Below are 11,443 nucleotides of genomic sequence, written 5' to 3'. Positions count from 1 at the left end.
ATTCCTGGGAGTATGTAAACTTTAATGTTTGAGTTATGTTTATTTTATTTAACCTTTATTTAAGTAGGCAAGTCAGTTAAGAACAAAATCTTATTTACAATGACGGCCTCGGAACAGTGGGTTAACAACAGATTTTTACCTTGTCAGCTCGGGGATTTGATCCACCTTACGGATACTGACCCAACGCTCTAACCACTAGGCTACCTGCCACCCATGAACTTGAAAATGTATTAATTGACCAATTCGGCAAATTTGGGAGATTTGATACAACATTTTGAACAGTAATGCAAGGGTTCATTGGATCAGTGTAAAACTTTGCACACACACTGCTGCCATCTAGTTGCCAAAATCAAAATTTTGCCTAGACTCCGAAGTGATATACTGGCCTTTCTCTTGCATTTCAAAGATGACAAAAGTATATCCTACATTAATTTCACATTTCCACAAACTTTCGGAATGATTCCTTTCAATTGGTACCAAGAAAATGCATATCCTTGCTTCAGGTCCTGAGCTTCAGGCAGTTAGATTTGGGTATGTAATTTTACGCGAAAATTGTAAAAAAGGGCCCGATCCTTACTTAAGCTTCACTAGGGTAGGGGGCACATGAAAAGCGTGCCCAAAGTAAACTGCCTGCTACTAATGCCCAGAAGATAGGATATGCATATAATTGGTATATTTGGATAGAAAACATTCTAATGTTTCCAAGACTGTTAAACTAATGTCTGTAAGTATAACAAAACTGATTTGACAGGCGAAAACCTCAGAAAAATCCATCCAGGAAGTGTTATTTTTGTATGTTTGTGGTTTTCTATTGAATGCCATTACAGTATCCATTGATTTAGGACTCAAATTTCACCTATGGCTTCCACTAGATGTCAACAGTCTTTAGAAATTGTTTCAGGCTTGTATTCTGAAAAATGAGAGAGTAAGACCACTCTGAATGATTGGATCCTACACTGACCCAGATATTTTTCATACAGATACTGTTTGGAATTTTCATCTGCCTATTGTGACTGCGTTTGAGCCTGTGGATTACTGAACAGAACGCGCAAACAAAATGGAGGTTTTTGGATATAAACAGGGACTTTATCAAACAAAGCAAACATTTATTGTGAGTGCAACCATATGTAGATCATAAAAGGTAAGTGATTCATTTTATCTCTATTTCTGAATTGTGTAACTCCTCTACTTGTCTGGTAAATGTTTGTAATGATTTGCTGGGTGCTGTTCTCAGAAAATCGCATGGTATGCGTTCGCCGTAAAGCCTTTTAAAAATCTGACACCGTGGTTGGATTAACAGGAAGTTCATCTTTAAACCGATGTGTAACACTTGTATGTTTTATGAATTTTTATAATGAGTATTTCTGTTTTTGAATTTGGCCCTCTGCAATTTAACTGGATGTTGGCCAGGTGGGACGCTAGCGTTTTAGGGTTGGTGTCAAATGGTGACTTGGTCTTCTACCAAATAGGGTAATCTTCTGTACACCAACCCTACCATGTCACAACAAAACTGATTGGCTCAAACGCAATAAGGAGGAAAGAACACAAATGAACTTTTAACAATGCACACCTGTTAATTGAAATGCATTCCAGGTGACTACCTCATGAAGCTGGTTGAGAGAATGTCAAGATTGTGCAAACCTGTCATTAAGGCAAAGGTTGGCTACTTTGAAGAATCTCAAATATAAAATATAGTAAACACAATGAACACTTTTTTGGTTACTACATGATTCCATATGTGTTATTTCATAGTTTTGATGTATTAACTATTATTCTACAATGTAGAAAATAGTCAAAAGAAAAAACCTTGAATGAGTAGGGGTGCCCAAACTTTTGACTGTATACACACACACACACACACACACACACACACACACACACACACACACACACACACACACACACACACACACACACACACACACACACACACACACACACACACACACACACACACACACACACACACACACACACACACACACACACACACACACACTGCATTCGGAAATTATCCAGACCCCTTAACTTTTCCACGTTTTGTTACATTACAGCCTAAATCTAAAATGGATTAAATATTTTTTTCCTCATCAATCTACACACAATACCCCATGATGACAATTTTTTAAATGCATTTTTAATGTAAATGCATTAAAATAAAATGCATAAAAAATGCAAATGAGTAAAAAAATGTTTTGCATTTACATAAGTATTCAGACCCTTTACTCAATACTTTGTTGAAGCACCTTTGGCAGCAATTACAGCTTTGAGTTAAATAAAACATACACATGGTTAGCAGATGTTCATGCGAGTGTAGCGAAATGCTTGTGCTTCTAGTTCCGACAGTGCAGTAACATCTAACAAGTAATGTAAAAATTCCACAACAACTACCTATGCACAAATCTAAATGGATGGAATAAGAATATGTACATATAAATATATGGATGAGCGATGACCGAGCGGCACAGTTTAAAATACAGTATATACTTATGAGATGAGTATGTAAGATATGTATACATTAATAAAGTGGCATTATTAAAGTGACTAGTAATCCATTTATTAAAGTGGCCAATGATTTAGAGTCTGTATGTAGGCAGAAGCCTTTCTGTGGTAGTGATGGCTGCTTAACTTGAGATAGAAGCTGTTTTTCAGTCTCTTGGTCCCAGTTTTGATGCATCTGTACTGACCTTGCCTTCTGGATGGTATCGGGGAGAACAGGCAGTGGCTCAGATGGTTGTTGTCCTTGATATTTTTGGCAATCCTGTGACATCGAGTGCTGTAGGTGTCCTGGAGGGCAGGTAGTTTGCCCCCGGTGATACGTTGTGCAGACTGCACAACCCTCTGGAGAACCCTCTGGTTCCAAGCAGTGATATAGGCGACAGGATGCTCTCAATTGTGCTGTAAAAGTTTGCGAGAGTTTTAGGTGACAAGCCAAATCTCTTCAGCCTCCTGAGGTTGAAGAGGCGCTGTAAACAATTGTTGGAAAGATTACTTGTGTTATGTACAAAGTAGATGTCCTAACCGACTTGCAAAAACAATAGTTTGTTAACAATACATTTGTGTAGTGGTTGAAAAACGAGTTTTAATGACTCCAACCTAAGTGTACGTCAACTTCCAACTTCAACTGTATGTGTTTTTTTAGGGGGTTGATCAGCTTTGATATTGCAGATACAGTAGATTGTGGCTTTTATCATTGTAATTGTCTGCATCATTTCCAATCACCATGTATTTTTTTGTAAATATTAAATATATACACCATATATATGTTTTAAATATATTTTCCTTCATTATTTCCCCTAACCCTATCACCCCTCCCCCAGTAAACTAATGAACACCAACACTTAGTCTTCTACTTCCAGTTTATACATACTATAAACATTCAACAGACACAGTATATTTTACATGAGTTATCTTTGTTTTTTTTCTTTCTATTTGCCATATATTTGTCAACGGTGCTGTGATGATTCACAAAATGTTTGAACGTGTATACATTTTATGGACACAGTATATCTTACATGATATTTACTTGAGTACATTTGTATTCTTTCCCAATTTAATGGACTCTCCTGCACCCTCTTGCAATGTACCTGCCCATGTTTGTGCATCCGACACCACGTAATGGAGAGCATCTTAATGCAGAGGTCAACAAGGAGCTGGAGATCAGGGTCAAGGCACAGGCTGCACACTCAATGTAAGGGACAATGTCCATGAAGTCTGTATTACAGTATTAAACCCATGATCGTATTTCTACAGTGTATGTGTAGCATATGGGGATGTGTGAAACGTACTCCTCAGCTCCTTACTTGCGTCGCCGAATTGTAAACTTTTCGATGGCACTGACTGGTAAGATGCTTTCAGGAGGGTGGTCACGTGTGCTAGCAAGGAAGAGGGTTTGGGTTTGATCCTCGGTGTGAGCCGAATCAGGTGGAAGTGTTACTCGCCAAGCAAGCAGCTTGACGTCATTTACACATGCTGCAAAACAGTTCATGTTATAACTAAACTAGCCAACTGTAAAGTTTGGTGGAGAAGGAATAATGGTCTGGGGCTGTTTTTCTAAAACAGCAAACTTTACAGTTGGCACTATGCATTGGGGCAGGTAGCATTCTCCTGGCGTCCGCCAAAACCAGATTTGTCTGTCAGACTGCCAGATGATGAAGCGTGAGTCGTCACTCTAAACAACGTGTTTCCACTGCTCCAGAGTCCAATGGTAGCGAGCTTTTCACCACTCCAGCCGACGCTTGGCATTGCACATGGCGATCTTTGGCTTGTGTGCAGCTGCTCAGCCATGGAAACCCATTTCATGAAGCTCCCGACAAACAGTTCTTGTGCTGACGTTGCTTCCAGAGGCAGTTTGGAACTTAGTAATAAGTGTTGCAACTGAGGACAGAGATTTTTACACACTACGTGCGTCAGCACTCAGCGTTCCCATTCTGTGAGCTTGTGTGGCCTACCACTTCGTGGCTGAGCCATTGTTGCACCTAGACATTTCCCCTTCACACTAACAGCACCTGCAGTTGACTGGGGCAGCTTTAGCAGGGCAGAAATGCGATGAACTGACTTGTTGGTAAGGTGTCCATGTACTTTTGTATATATAGTGTATCTTGCTGTATGAATTTACTGTATAAGATCACCAAAAGGTCTAACAACCAAGAATACATCCTACTTCCTACTGATATCTCTGAATGATTTGGATTCGTGTGATTGTCTGTTTTGCCCCCTTGCTAGGATTACTGATGTCATCATCAGTGGACCTCAGAACATCACCAATCACATGACCACCCAAGGGGAGTTTGTCATTCGGTGGACACCCATTCAGGAAGATCTGGGGGAGCATTTCCCCATTTGTTTCATTGCTGAGGGAGAAGACGGGTGGGTCTCATGGCATCTAATCATGTTTCATGATGCTGCATCATCACCAGAACTGCTCTGGTACTTTCTGCTACTTTCTGCTACTTTCCGGTATTTTCCTTGGGATATGAATTTATTTTTTTATATCAAATTAATTCTCCCAATGCACCTGACTGAGAAACATTATTATTAGATGTGGAAGTGTAACAATACAATGTGCTGTTGTTTATGCTAATCTTAAATCCATATGTAAGCCGGAAAGTTCCAGGACCGGCAAAATAAATAGTGGGGATACACCATACCGGAAAAAACACAAGCGTTTTAATGTTGGGTGGGTTGGTTGAAATGAATACACACAAAAAATACATTTTTATATAACAATGGAACAATATGAAACTTGGCATGGCCGGCAGCCAAGATTTTTTTTCCCTCACAATTTCTCTGTTATACTAATCTATAATGAGCCATTGGCTGATCAGTGGGTAATGGCCGGCCTGGTTTTCTGCAAGTTATTAACAGCATCAGCAAAGAGACCTGCTCTGACTCTGTCATCAGTTAGACAGCCAAGATCATAGCCTGGTCTCATAGACTAGACATAACATAGTAAAAGTAAATCTGGGACACTCAAATTTGTTTAATATGTTATATTTGGTATGGTTACACAAGACAGAGGTTACTGAAGGCAAAAATGAAAGTAGGGTAGTTGGTTGGGGTGGGTGGGTAGTAGTATAGCACAAACGTCTTGCACCTCAAAGGTTGCTTGTTCAAATCTCATCACAGGCATTTTGGCTAATTAGCATCTTTGCAACTACTTAGAATGTTAGCTAACCCTTCCCCTTTAACCGAAATCCTAGCCTTAACCCTAACTTTCACCCATAATCCTTAGCATAGCTAATGATAGCCACCTTGCTAACATTAGTGTTAGCCACCTAGATAACATTAGCCACAACATTTTTTAATTCATAACATATCATACGTTTAGCAAATTCTTAAGATATTGTACAAATTGCAATTCATAAAATATCATACAAATTGTAATTAAGTGATAATGCCCGAGAAGCCAGGAAGTCGAGGGCTTGAAAACTGTGCCAATATATCCTCCAAACACCGGCTTCTCGTGCATTATCACTTGTATACAACAGGTCACCAAACATATTCAAATAATGATTGACATTTTCATTCATCTTTATTTTATTTATGTTTATTCATACTATGTTCATACTATTTCAACCTTCCAAGAGATAGTCCTGACACAAATCTAGGGTTGCTAGCCAAGCCTTCTGGTTGTTCGTTCTATCGGTTCTGTTGCCAGAGACACGACCCAGTCGTTCAGTCTTTTTGTTCTAAATCTATGGACGCGACCCAGTCGTTTGTTTTAAATGTTCTGTTGCCATGATGGCTGGCAATATTCTTATCCCTTGCTTGCTAGATAGCCAATGTTGGCTAACACAGTCGCGTTCAACAGTGTAGCCAGAATAATAGCAAAGTAGTGTCCATTTGCATTTGTTTAAGCAATTAGCTAATGATGTGCGATTTCGCCCGGCATACACCTGAGTCCAGGTTGAAGATCATGGATGTAAAAATAATTTCCACCTCACTCAAAACATCATATTTTTTGGGGTGGCTAAAACCATGATTTGGTATAACAATAAAGTGCATTATCTTCATGATTCCTGTAATGACTGTGTCTGCCCTGCCCCTGTGTCATCGCTGGGGCATGCTGCTGTGAAGGGCGAGCCACTTTATTCTCCACCCATGCGGTCAAGAGAAATGCATTCCGATCATATACTGTAACATTTCAAAATGCAATTGAGGGATAGACTGGAGCCCTGTAATAGTAATTAACCCTTAGGGTAGGTGTTAATTCAGTGGAACATATAAGACAGGCACTAATTAGCAATATAAACTAAATTGTTAGCTTTTATAACATATAAGACTTAAGCAGACAGAAAGACAGACAGAGAACAAGAAGAAGCACAACAGATAGACAGCACAACAGGGAGGCAAACAAAATGACTAAAGCAGAGGCACAGTTATAGTAGTGAGTTGTATCTCCAGTTGTGCTTTTACATATTGTATATGTTTTAAACATGAGCTAGTTAAAAAAAAGAGGAGCCTCACCGGTTACTGGTACAGAAATGGTTGAGAAATTCTGTACTGTATAGCCAATGTTATGTGTCAGCACTACTGGGTCTAAATCCGGGCAAATGTCATTTGGAAAACGTCATCGTTCTGTAAGAGAAGCAGAAATGAATGATAACTTTACTGATGTCAACTGGATTGTTGATGATGCATTGAGCATTCTAATTGATTTATGACATCATTCTGGTGAGCATAGTGAGCATTATTTATTATTCTAGACAAGCATCAAGAAATGTCAGAAGAGAAGCTGCATATATCTAATTGTAGACAAGTTGACCAACAGATTGTCTACCAAATGTCAGATATTATGGGCGAGCCACTTTCATCTCCACCCATGCGGTCGAGAGAAATGCATTCCGATCATATACTGTGACATTTCAAAATGCAATTGAGGGAAAACACTGCTTTGGATGCTTTGTCCACTTGTCCCTGCCGAAGAGAGGGGGCTCTCAGCTTACTGTAGGACGTACAAATGGTAGGTATAGATTCTTCTATGATAATGAATGATATGAATGACACCCAAAAGTACTCGTTACATGTTGAAAGCTTAGCAGGACAGGGAAATGGTCAAATTCATGCACTTATTAAGAGAACATCCCTGGTCATCCCAACTGCCTCTAATCTGTCTGGCTCACTAACCACAAACACTTTGTTTGTAAATGAGTGTTGGAGTGTGCCCCTGGCTATCCGTAAATAAAAAAAACAAGAAAATTGTGTCATCTGGTTTGCTTAATATTAGGAATTTGAAATGATTCATAATTTGACTTTTGATAATTAAGTATATGTAAAAGCAAATACTTTTAGACTTTTACTCAAGTGGTGTTCACTGGGTGACTTTCACTTTTACTTGAGACATTTTCTATTAAGGTATCTTAACATCTACTCAAGTATGACAATTGGGTACTTTTTCCACCATTGGTTTTTGATCACATTGTTTTCAATAAGACTGATACGTTGTACAATAACAAGATATGTCCACATTTTCCTGTGACAGTCAAAGCCACAGTGGTTTGCCAAGAGACCACCATGACAGTGGAAGTGGAGAAGTCCTCTATCCCTGGAGTACATGAGGGCCATCTCCGCCTCAGTGATCCCAGTAACTCTGCCTGCGACCTGCAACACCTCTCTAACAGCACCCACATCATCGGAGTCATCCCCCTCAATGCCCGTGGGACTCAGATAGAGGTAAGACCTCTGAAATGTCAAATATTATAGTGTGATGATATGTGGAAATCTATTTGGGTGTGAGACCCATTCACTCCTGGGTGATTGTCTATGTTATTCATACTGAACCTGGTCCGAGTGCATATTCACCCCAAGGGACGAATTAGGCTGAATCCTTTGATGTTTTTCACTGGGCAGCATAAGCCCTCCCTTTCACCAAAACTCTACATCTCGACCCTTTCTCTTTCTCATTCAGACTAATGATTTAGAAAGGGTTGCCTCAGAGAAAGGGTCAAGATTTAGGGTTTTGGTGAGGGATGGCTTATGCTGCCCAGTGAGAAACATAAAAGGATACACCAACATGCTTGGTCATAACCCGAAGAGTTTCACAGCAATATAGAAATTATCTACAGTACCAGTCAAAAGTATTGGCATTCTCTCAACCAGCTTCATAAGGTAGTCACCTGGAATGCATTTCAATTAAGAGGTGTGCTTTGTTAAAAGTGAATTTGTGGAATTGAGTTCCTTAATACGTTTGAGCCAATCAGTTGTGACAAGGTAGGGGTGGTATACAGAAGATATCCCTATTTGGTAAAAGACCAAGTCCATATTATGGCAAGTACAGCTCAAATAAGCAAACAGAAACAACAATCCAACATTACCTTAAGACTCAAAAGTCTCAAAAACCATCAAGCGCTATGATGAAACTGGCTCTCATGAGGACCGCCACAGGAAAGTTAGACCCAGAGTTACCTGCTACAGAGGATGTTCATTAGATTTAACTGCAAATAAAAATGCTTCACAGAGTTCAAGCAACAGAGACATCTCAACATCAACTGTTCAAAGGAGAATGTGTGAATCAGGCCTTCATGGTTGAATTGCTGCAAAGAAACCACTACTGAAGGATACCAATAAGAAGAAGAGACTTGCTTGGGCCAAGAAACAAAAGCAATGAACATTAGACCTGTGGAAATATGTCCTTTAGTCTGATGAGTCCAAATTTGAGGTTTTTGGTTCCAACCGCTGTGTCTTTGTGAGATGCAGAGTAGGTGAACGGATGATCTCTGCATGTGTGGTTCCCATTGCGAAGCATGGAGGAGGAGGCGTGATTGTGTGGGGGTGCTTTGCTGGTGACACTGTGTTTGATTTATTTAGAATTCAAGACACACTTAACCAGCATGGCTACCACAGCATTCTGCAGCGATACACCATCCTATCTGGTTTGGGCTTAGTGGAACTATCATTTGTTTTTCAACAGGACAATGACACAACCAGGCTGTGTAAGGGCTATTTTGACCAAGAAGGAGTGATGGAATGCTGCAACAGATGACCTGGCCTCCACAATCCCCCGACTTCAACCCAATTGAGATGGTTTGGGATGAATAGGACCACACAGTGAAGGAAAATCAGCCAACAAGTGCTCCCCGTATGTGGGAACTCCTTCAAGACTGTTGGAAAAGCATTCCAGGTGAAGCTGGTTGAGAGAATTCCAATAGTGTGCAAAGCTGTCAAGGCAAAGGGTGGCTACTTTGAAGAATTACTAACTGATTCTATATGTGTTATTTCATAGTTTTGATGTCTTCACTATTATTCTACAATGTAGAAAATAGTAAAAAGAAAGAAACACCGTTGAATGAGTAGGTGTGTCCAAACCTTTGACTGGTACTGTACACCTTGGGTGTTTTCAAGAGTTCAAGGCTGGCAGTGCCCACAAATGTAGCTATCTAGATGATTTCCCTCTCCATTTCTCTGAATTCAGGAAGATGATGACAACCTCCCTTCAAGAACAAAATCACCACCTTTCGACAACCCCAATGACATCATCACCAGCCACCACCAGGTGGAGAACCAGTTCTACTGCCAGTACGCCAAACGTGGCAATGTGAGCCTGGGCTTCAGCGCACACAGGGAGAGCATCACAGTCGTGGAGAAAGGCTTCAGTACGTTCACCTACCAGTTTGACTTCTACTAGACGAGTGAGTTCACCAGTGTGGTGGATCCCCGTGACTACCCATTAGACGTGGTGGTGAAGCAGATGATCTACATGGACATCGAGGCCACAACCACCGTGAACAACACAGAGATATTCGTGGAGTCTTGCAGAGCGGAACCATACGACGACGCCAACTACCACCCCACCTACCCCATCATAGAAAACGGGTGAGACTCAGAACACAAAGGCATCCATCCATCATCGTCATAATGGCACTAGTCACTGTAATGTTAACGTTTTATTGAATACGAGATACGCCATTAACAGATTTTTCCGAATGAAAAAAACATTTCCATTAATGCTGCAATATCATGTTTTATTTTACCAGGTGCAATGTGGACCTGACTGTTCAAATCTTCTCACCCCGTCACAAGAGACATTTCCGGTTCAAAATGGAAGCTTTCAAATTCATCGGACTGCACGACCAGGTAAATAGGAACAGGTTGCTGGATTATTCAAGGGTCATATTTACATTTGACATTTTATTCATGTAGCACTCTTATCCAGAGCTGAAAGTAAGCATTTTGTTGGACAATGTACAATATACCATGCGTATCCCGTACATACGACTAATAAAACTTGAAACTTACAGGAGCAATTAGGGTTAGGCGCCTTGCTCAAGGGCACATCGACAGATATTTTTACCTAGTTTGTTTAGGTATTTGAACCAGCGATCTTTCGGTTACTGTGCCAATGTTTTTAACCACTAGGCTACCCAGTATGATATCATCTCAGTTAAGTGACCTTTGATCTCTCTGGCTGTAGGTGTACATCAGCTGTTCAGTGATTCTGTGTGAGGCTGGGAACCCCAACACCCGGTGCGCCCAGTGCTGCATCAACTCCACCTCACCCCAGTCTGCTGATCACCACCACCGTAAGAGAGATGCCTCCATGCAAACGGCCAGGCATCACATTTCCCAGGGTCCTTTGCGCCTGATAAAGACTTCTGAGAGCTCAGGTAACACTTACCTTGAGGGTAATTAGCTCAGGACAAAAAAAATAATCCAATGTTGTACTTTGAGTTGATGTTATAACAGTTCTTATCCATGATTTTTAAAGGACCTCTGCAGTCAAGATACTGCAGTCAAGATACATCTCTGGATGGGAGGGTATTTTCGTGTGTTTTGGTGAAAAAAAGTGTTGACTTGTTTTCTTGTCTTTTCAGTGACCAACACGAACATGGTGTTCATGGCTGGATGTTTCCTAGCAGCCATTGCCATGGTGTGTGGCTTTGTTCTCTACAAGGCCAAAGCAACAGGGGTCAAATATCAGCCCCTGCCAACATATGAAACTTAG

General features: G+C 40.5%; 1 pseudogene; it reads left to right on the top strand.

The window, feature by feature from the left end:
• The first annotated feature begins 8,016 nt into the window (after positions 1-8,016).
• Positions 8,017-11,443, top strand: LOC124009425 (annotated as a pseudogene).

This window comes from Oncorhynchus gorbuscha, linkage group LG22, assembly GCF_021184085.1.
Source record: "Oncorhynchus gorbuscha isolate QuinsamMale2020 ecotype Even-year linkage group LG22, OgorEven_v1.0, whole genome shotgun sequence".
Taxonomy (NCBI): domain Eukaryota; kingdom Metazoa; phylum Chordata; class Actinopteri; order Salmoniformes; family Salmonidae; genus Oncorhynchus; species Oncorhynchus gorbuscha.
This window is presented reverse-complemented; position numbering and strand designations above follow the sequence as displayed.